General features: G+C 46.0%; 1 long non-coding RNA gene across 1 annotated transcript; it reads right to left on the bottom strand.

Moving 5' to 3' along the window:
* Nucleotides 1-2022: 2022 nt before the first annotated feature.
* LOC119341713 lies at nucleotides 2023-4051 on the bottom strand. The gene is made up of 2 exons (XR_005165250.1): nucleotides 3388-4051; nucleotides 2023-2502 (listed from the first exon to the last, which is right to left on the bottom strand). It is a non-coding gene; the product is annotated as an uncharacterized LOC119341713 (long non-coding RNA).
* Nucleotides 4052-9084: the final 5033 nt, after the last annotated feature.

A 9084-nucleotide genomic window follows, 5' to 3' on the forward strand; every position in this document is an offset into this window, starting at 1 on the left:
TGAGAACAAAGTTGCTACTTATGATGATTATTGTGATGAAACTTATGCTATAAAAAATAGTGATGATTATATTTATAAAACTTGTCATGATAATGATTACGCTTTTTCTGAACATTACTCTTTTAACGTGGAAACAATTTATAGTATTCGAGTCTCTTATGATACTCCCACTATTCCGGATAAGAAGAATTTTGCTTATGTGGAGAGTAGTAAATTTTCTATGCAAGTAGATCATGAAAAGAATACTTTAGGTGCTGGTTATATTGTTGAATTCATTCATGATGCTACTGAAAATTATTATGAGGGAGGAACATATGCTTGTAGGAATTGCAATAATATCAAGTTTCCTCTCTATGTGCTTAAAGTATTGAAGTTATGCTTGTTTAGCCTTCCTATGCTAGTTGATTATTGTTCCCATAAGTTGTTTGCTCATAAAATCCCTATGCATAGGAAGTGGGTTAGGCTTAAATGTGCTAGTCATATGCTTCATGATGCTCCCGTTATGTTTCAATTCTTATCTTTTATGTGAGCATCATTGTCATCATCATGCATAGCTAGAAAGGCATTAAAGAAAAGCGCTTGTTGGGAAACAACCCAATATTTACCCTTACTGTTTTTGTGTGTTCACATGATTATGCTACTGTAATAATCATGTTTTATAGCTTTTGTTTCAATAAAGTGCCAAGTACGACCTTTAGGGTAGCTTACGGTGATAGTTGTGTTGATCCTGCTGAAAATCAGAAGCTTTTGCACCCAGTAAATTAGTTTTGATAATTCATAGAAACGTGCTTTTGATCTGATTCGTTTTGATCTGGATTGATACACAAATTTCTTACGACTTCCTAATTTGGTAGGATTTTTGGAGTTTCAGAAGTATATGTTTGATACAGATTACTATAGACTGTTCTGTTTTTCATAGATTCTGTTTTCTATGTGTTGTTTGCTTATTTTGATAAATCTATGAGTAGTATCGGAGGGTATGAAACATAGAGAAGTTGGAATACAGTAGATATTACACCAATATGAATTTATAATGAGTTCACAACAGTACCTAAGTGGTGATTTATTTTCTTATACTAACGGAGCTTACGAGTTTTCTGTTGAGTCTTGTGTTGTGAAGTTTTCAAGTTTTGGTTAAAGATTTGATGGACTATGGAATAAGGAGGGTCAAGAGCCTAAGATTGGGGATGCCCAAGGCACCCCAAGGTAATATTCAAGGACAACCAAGAGCCTAAGCTTGAGGATGCCCCGAATGACATTCCCTCTTTCATGTTCATCCATCGGTAACTTTACTTGGAGCTATATTTTTATTCACCACATGATATGTGTTTTGCTTGGAGCGTCATGTTGTTTTATTTTGTTTTGCTTGTTGTTTGAATAAAATACCAAGATCTGAAATTCTTAAATGAGAGAGAGTCTTCACATAGCTACATAATTATTTAACTACTCATTGATCTTCACTTATATTTTTTTGAGTAGTTTGTCATTTGCTCATGTGCTTCATTTATATCCTATGAGTAAATGGTTGAATGAGTTGAATGTCATAAATCTGAAATTATATATGTTTCATTTGCTTATCCCATGGGGAGTAATGATTTCACATCTAAGAAGTAGAGGTTGTAAATTTATTGAAGGTTAGCAAGCATTGTATTGGTCACTTGAGCAATTCATGAAAGAATATTGAAGGAAGAGAGATTTCACATATAAATATACTATCTTAGAGGGAGTGACGTTTTGGCTCTCGGGTCCAGGTGAACCCGAAATCTGAGCCGCCCAGACAAGCATGGGGATGTGTGCTGCAGGTCACTGTCGGAGGAATACAGAAATTGAAAAAGATTTATCACTGCAGGCTCACAGTGTACCTATAGACGATTTACAACGGGGAAGCGGACGGACGTTGGCTCTGTCAAGAACTCTGACGCACCTGTACTCTGGACCTGTACATGGTCACGTGGTACAAATAGTTTGTTTGGACGCCCCCGCGTCAGCCATCCCAACATGTCAGGTGAAAGTAATAAAGGATAACAGATAAAAATACTGATTCAGTTTCTGATTCAAATAAATAAATTAAAAACATGATAGAGTACGAGTCAAGACATAAAAACTAAAGAAAAGCTTGTCGCAGATGTAGTTCGTTATAATTTTTGCCACATAAAGAAAAATCGTCCAACACCACCGCCCGCACTAGCCACCATCGGGTCCAATTCCGCCACCCACCTTCACCGCCGCCACGGAGGCGACCACCAACGACCACCTGTGCAGCTCAACCACCGCCACCCACCTGGGCACCTCGCCCACCACGACGCACGGGAGCGACCAGTGCATCCACCATTGGGCTCAGCGCCACCGCCCACCTGCGTCGCTGCCATGGGGATGACCATCGACGCCCACCTGCGCCACGTAGGCGACCACCACCGCCACTCGCAGGACCAGCCACTTCGTCCGCTTCGGCTGCCGGCGCCGCTGATTATTGTTGTGCAGTCAAGAGTGTCACTGTATGATCTGAATACAGTCAAATATACAGAGAATATACAGTCAAGAGTGTTAAAAACAGTGACTGAATTTACTGAACTTATGCTAATGAACTAGTGAACTCACAACAAAAATCTACAATTCTAAAAAATCTGATATCTAATAAATCTACTTCTTGAGTTGGTCCTGGCTTGCAAGAGTACATCCTACTGGACATATATAGCAGAGGTTATGCAGAACCAAATTGTCATTGTGGTTTCAGTACAAGAATTGAGTGGTAGTGAGATCAGAACAATCACAAGAATTGTCGTTGTCATTGTGGTTTCAGCAAATAAAGTTTCTGCTGGCTAATCGAACCAGCAAACAAACAAGTGTTCTTGAGTTTCACTAGAAATGCCGTTTTGCAATTAAAGTGAGGTGAGAACAAGTGAAGTACTAAATGTGTTTGCATGATTGAGTCAAGTTTCATCCATATCGTTGTCATTGTCACTGAATGAATGATTCAGTCAAGTTTCACTAGAATTTGATTTTGCAGTACATATTGAGATTTAGTCAAGTTTCGCCCAGAATGACAAGTTAAACTTGACTGTCAAGTTTTATTCATTTCTGTGTGTGCATGATTCAGTCTAGGTTCACTAGAATTTCATTTCGCAGTACCAATTTTCAAGCAACTCTCCCTGATTCAGTTAAACTGCCATTGTCATTTTGCTGAGATCTTGTTTGAAACTAGTACCCCCACCCATATCAACAACTCTAAAATTTGTCTAGGTACTGAAGCCACCCACATCAACTTTGACACAAACCTAAAGGTACTGAATCCTAACAGGTTGTTGTGTTAATATCAGCAGCTCTAAATGTGTGAAGGTACTGAACTGAGCGTACGTGAATCCCGTCGAAAAAAGAAACTGAGCGTACCTGAATAAGTGATTGTTCATACTGGAGAGCATGCCCGGTCAATGCTGGAGAAGCCTGAAAAGCATCCAAGTAATCTTCCTAACCTGGTATAGGAGAGATGCAATGCGTAAAAAAATCATGTCTTTCATCAGATATCCCAAATCTAGTGAACTGAACTGAAACTAAATAGCCCAAGGGAGAAGTGGAGTTGTGCACGGGGGTCGTCGACGGGCACCAGCTTGTATGTGGCCACCACAAACTCCCCATTTGCCTCCCGCTCATCTGTGCTGGTGACGGCGAGGGGGCAGGTGCAGGCGGGGAGGGGGGCACGGAGGCGGGCAGGCAGGAGAGCAGGGTGTGGGGAGCGCCATGGCAAGGTGAAGAGGCCGGGTCAGCGAGGCGACGGACGGAGGATGGTGGAGGTAATGGTAGTGGAGGTGGACATGAACCACGGCCGCCATGGCCAGGGGCACTTGGGGATGGATGTGTCGTTGGTCCGCCCGCAAAATCCAAGCTTTAGATCTGGAACCAGGTAGCGGCGGCGCAGCATGGGGGAAGAAGGCGGCGCCGGCCTGGACCTGGGGGGAGGACTCGGAGGAGGGATCAAGGCGGCGCGGGCGGGGGAGATGGGGAGCGTCGCGTGGTGCGGGGTGGGCGGTGGAGGTAGAATGGTGGGGGAGAAGAGTCCAGAACCGTACGTGTCCGTCATCCCCGCTCTGTACCGAAACGGCGTTAGCAAGCCACGTGATTTCGCGCGTGGGCAGGGTACATTTTCTAAATCGAAATACGCAGGAGAATACTTTTCTATGCAGGAATCGCGAGGCACATGTGTGGTCCAGACTGCGGGAGCATCTGGACCCGGGAGCCAGGTTGCATTTCCGCTATCTTAGGCATCTTCTATGATTGTGAGCCCCATTAATTATTTTCAAACCTCAGTAAATTAGTTGAAATTGAACAAGGAAGACAATGTAATGAGTTATGCTTGGGTGTATTTGTATAGAAGTTATATTGTTATAGATCCTCCAACATGTGGTGCTTGCTTTTTAGAATCCTTTGCTAGCCAAAATATCTGTACTAAGCGGGAATACTGCTTGTGCATCCAAATTCCTTGAACCAAGTTTCTTTCATGAGTGTCCATCATACCTACCTATATGCGGTATTTACCTGTCGTTCCAAGTAAATTTGCATGTGCCAAACTCTAAACCTTTAAATAATATTCCGTTTTGTATGCCCGAATCGCTCATGTAGCGGCTAGGGGCTGTCAGTATCTTCCATGCTAGATGTGTTGTTCTCACGATAAGTGGACTTCGCTCATCATTCACGAGAAAAATGGCTGGTAACCGGGATGCCCGGTCCCATGATCAAAAGATCAAAATCAAATAAAAAATAATTGCAAACAAAACTCCCCCAGGATTGATGTTAGTTGGAGGCACCCGTTGTTTCGGGCAAGCCATGGATTGATGATTGTTGGTGGAGGGGGAGTAAAAACTTTACCATTCTGTTTGGGAACCGCCTATAATCTATGTAGTATGGAAGATATTGGGAACTCTTGGTTGTTATGTTGACAATGAAAGCATACCTCTCAAAATTATTTCCATCTCTATTTTAAAATCGAGCTCTGGCACCTCTGCAAATCACTGCTTCCCTCTGCGAAGGGCCTATCTTTTACTTTTATGCAAGAGTCAGTAGTATTCCTTCTCATTCCTACCTACTCTTTAGTTGCCAAGCATCGTGTGTTGGGAAAGATCTAAGCATATATGGCCATGCAAATATATTTGATCATGGATTGTTATTGTTGACAATTATCTATATGATAAGTGAGTTGGGAGGCAAAACACTAAGCCCTATCTTTCTTTGTGTTCGATGGATGCTATTTGTTATAAGACTATGCTTTGAGTGGTAGCAATCATGGAAGACTATATGATAGTTGAGTATGTGAAGTTTGCTAAATCAAAGCTCTGACATAGACCCTTCCTGAAAATAAGATGAATTGTAATTGTTTGATGACTGAGAATGAAGTTTGCTAGTTTTCAAGAAAATTTATGGTCTATGCTTTAACATGTGAATAGCTTGTTACTTGATCTTGAGAAGTTTTATGAGATGAACTATTGTTATGACATATAATCATGCTAGAAAAGGTGATTGAAATTATCATTAATCAAACTTGTGCACCTGCTAGGATTCACACTTCATAAATTATTTCTTTTATCATTTGCCTACTCGAGGACGAGCAGGAATTAAGCGTGGGGATGTTGATACGTCTCCAAGGCATCTATAACTTATGAAGCATTCATGCTATTATATTATCTGTTTTGGATGTTTATGGGCTTTACTAAACACTTTTATATTATTTTTGGGACTAAACTATTAACCGGAGGCCCAGCCCAAATTGTTGTTTTCTTGCCTATTTCAGTGTTTCGAAGTCCAAACGGAATGAAACCTCCGGGAGCGTGATTTTTGGAACGAACGTGATCCAGGAGACGTGGAGCTGAAGTCAGGGTTCAAGGAGGCCACGAGGCAGGGGGGCGTGCCCACCCCCTGGGCGCGCCCTCCACTCCCGTGGGCCCCTCAAGGCTCCCCCGATAGACTTCTTTCGCCTATAACCTTCGGGGAGCATAATAGATTGGGAGTTCCACCGCCGCAAGCCTCTGTAGCCACCAAAAACCTCTCGGGAGCCTGTTCCAGCACCCTGCCGGAGGGGGAATCCCTCATCAGTGGCCATCTTCATCATCCCGACGCTCTCCATGACGAGGAGGGAGTAGTTCACCCTCTGGGCTGAGGGTATGTACCAGTAGCTATGTGTTTGATCTCTCTCTCTCTCTCTCTCTCGTGTTCTTGAGGTGATACGATCTTGATGTATCGCGAGCTTTGCTATTATAGTTGGATCTTATGATGTTTCTCCCCTCTACTCTCTTGTGGTGAATTGAGTTTTCCTCTTGAAGTTATCTTATCGGATTGAGTCTTTAAGGATTTGAGAACACTTGATGTTTGTCTTGCCGTGCTTATCTGTGGTGACAATGGGATATTCACGTGATCTACTTGATGTATGTTTTGGTGATCAACTTGCGGGTTAAATGAACTTATGCATAGGGGTTGGCACATGTTTTCTCTTGACTCTCCGGTAGAAACTTTGGGGCACTCTTTGAAGTACTTTGTGTTTTGGTTGAATAGATGAATCTGAGATTGTGTGATGCATATCGTATAATCATGCCCACGGATACTTGATGTGACATTGGAGTATCTAGGTGACATTAGGGTTTTGGTTGATTTGTGTCTTAAGGTGTTATTCTAATACAAACTCTATGATAGATTGAACGGAAAAAATAGCTTCGTGTTATTTTACTATGAACTCTTGAATAGATCGAGCGGAAAGGATAACTTTGAGGTGGTTTCGTACCCTACCATAATCTCTTTGTTTGTTCTCCGCTATTAGTGCATTTGGAGTGACTCTTTGTTGCATGTTGAGGGATAGTTATATGATCCAAGTATGTTATTATTGTTAAAAGAACTTGCACTAGTGAGAGTATGAACCTTAGGCCTTGTTTCCTAGCATTGCAATACCGTTTACGCTCACTTTTATCATTAGCTGTTTTTATATTTTCAGATTACAAAAACCTATATCTACCATCCATATTGCACTTGTATCACCATCTCTTCGCCGAACTAGTGGACCTATACAATTTACCATTGTATTGGGTGTGGTGGGGACACAAGAGACTCTTTGTTATTTGATTGCAGGATTGTTTGAGAGAGACCATCTTCATCTTACTCCTCCCACGGATTGATAAAACTTAGGTCATCCACTTGAGGGAAATTTGCTACTGTCCTACAAACCTCTGCACTTGGAGGCCCAACAACGTCTACAAGGAGAAGGTTGCTTGGTAGACATCACGCCGCCGAGCTCTCCTTCTCCCCCCATGCGCAGCCGCTCGCCGACGCTTCATCCCTCCCTCTCCCTCTCTCCAAAGCCCGATGGCCGCACGATTCCCCAGCGACGCGGCGGCGGCCAACGGCTTCGGCTGCCACTCGCTCCATGAGTGGGAGGCGTGGATCCTCTTCGAGGCGAACATCCCGGCGCCACCGGACATGCGTGCCGGGCCGACAGGGTGGAGGCTCAGCAACGGGGGTGTGCCCATTCCCCCGGTGCCCGACGTCGAGGCGCGCTCGCCTTCTTCGCCACCGAGGTCGACTGCGTGCGAGCCTCCGTACAAAGGAGCAGCGCATCCTCCCCCAGTACGTCGTCGACAACCGCTCGTCGTGGGCGGCGTACTTCCAGCACCGCCAGGAGCAGAGGCCGGCATCCACCAACGCGGCGCCGGTGGTGGGCGGCGTCAAGAACAGCGAGGGGCGTCGCGTATGATGGGGCGCCCCCGGCCGCACGCTCCAGGACGTGCTGGAGCACCTCAAGGGCGGCAACGACCCGCCGCTGGCATACCCTGCCGCGGCGGCCGCCCCCGGTCCACCGCCGGAGCGCCGGGCAATGGATGCCCAGGAGGTTTGGCTCCTCCTCAACTTCCTCCTCCCACTCGTCCTCCCTCTCCTCTTCCGATTCCTTTGGCTCACCTAAGGTATTCCACGTCAAGGCCGAGCCCGCAGCGGAGACGCCGCTCGGTTGGCGCACTCGCAGCGCCGGCATCGTCATAAACAAGGGTGGCCGGCGTGCCTCCTGCTCGGCTCCTCTGCGCTTCGTCAAACCGAAGACGGAGCCGGGGCTCACGGTCGTGAAAACGGAGCCGGGGCTCCCCGCCGTGAAGACGGAGCACGGCGCCGGGGAGCTCAACGAGGCAGCGGCCCTGAAATGCGCGCGTGATGACTAGCTGCACATGGAGATGGAGCGTCAGCGCCGCGCCCTAGAGCACTTCGAACATCAGCGCCGGGGCCGCAACGAAGGAGGCGTCGTTGTCCTCGACGACAGCGACGACGACGACGCGCGGCCACCGCCACCGATCCTCCATGGCGACACTGGGCAGGGGTCCAGCAGGGGTGGCCGCGTCAAGGAGGAGAAGGCCGCCGCCGACGACGGCGACTTCGCCGCGCTCAGCGACTTCTTCTGCCCGCAGTTGTAGTTTCGACCTTTTGTTTTAATAAATTTGCTATGTAAAATGTCGAACATGTCTAATACATGCCCAGTTTGCCGAATTTTAGCCGAACTTCGCCGAATACTCTTTTTTTACATAAACGACGTCTGGGGGCGGCCCTGGGGTCGGCGGCTGGAAACCCACTCGCCCCAGAGCGATTTTTTGCGCCGGCTCGCCCCCTGACGGCGGTTTTACGCGCCCCTGGGGGGCCAACGGCTGGAGATGCTCTTAGAGGTGTGTTGTCACCTACGTGGTGCAATGAGGACGACCTTTCTCTTTCTCCGGTGTGCTGGTCCTCTCAGGTCGAGCCCCAATAATTCCCGTCCGCGTTCAAATCCAGCTGCAGAATCCAAGGTAACACCGTTTCTGTGTGGGGGCGACGGCAGTGGAAGCGGCAGCGTGCCGGCTGCCCACGGTGGATGGAGGGGTGGGTTGATTCCCTAGGAACTTGGTTGCTATTTTTTATTTTTGTGGGGTGCTTTGTACCACTGTTTGATGATAATATAATTCTGAGATCCTCTTGGCAAAAAAAGAGATCGTATGATTGATGGCGATCTGATCACAGTTGATTTGTCGTACAATGTACCTAACCCATTTATAAATACAGCTAAGTATATGTTCCACTTTATGTTTTACTCTA

The sequence above is a fragment of the Triticum dicoccoides genome, chromosome 7B, assembly GCF_002162155.2.
Source record: "Triticum dicoccoides isolate Atlit2015 ecotype Zavitan chromosome 7B, WEW_v2.0, whole genome shotgun sequence".
In the NCBI taxonomy this organism is placed as follows: Eukaryota; Viridiplantae; Streptophyta; class Magnoliopsida; order Poales; family Poaceae; genus Triticum; species Triticum dicoccoides.